This window comes from Merops nubicus, unplaced genomic scaffold (genome assembly GCF_000691845.1).
Source record: "Merops nubicus isolate BGI_N331 unplaced genomic scaffold, ASM69184v1 scaffold18092, whole genome shotgun sequence".
In the NCBI taxonomy this organism is placed as follows: Eukaryota; Metazoa; Chordata; class Aves; order Coraciiformes; family Meropidae; genus Merops; species Merops nubicus.
Window position 1 is genome coordinate 34307 of NW_008594453.1, and position 209 is coordinate 34515.

A 209-nucleotide genomic window follows, 5' to 3' on the forward strand; every position below is an offset into this window, starting at 1 on the left:
AGGGACCCAGGGCTGGGGGGCTGCCCCCCAACCCCAGCGCCGTGCCCGTGTGCGCGGGGATGCTCCCGAGGAGCCGGGCTCAGGGCTGGCTTTATTTTTCCTGCTGGATCAGCCCTGTTTTTCCTGGATGGGGTTTTGTTTTCTTCAAAAGCCAAGCAGCTATAAATAGCCCTCTGCTGGCTCGCCCGTGGTGTCCCGGCGTGGAGCCG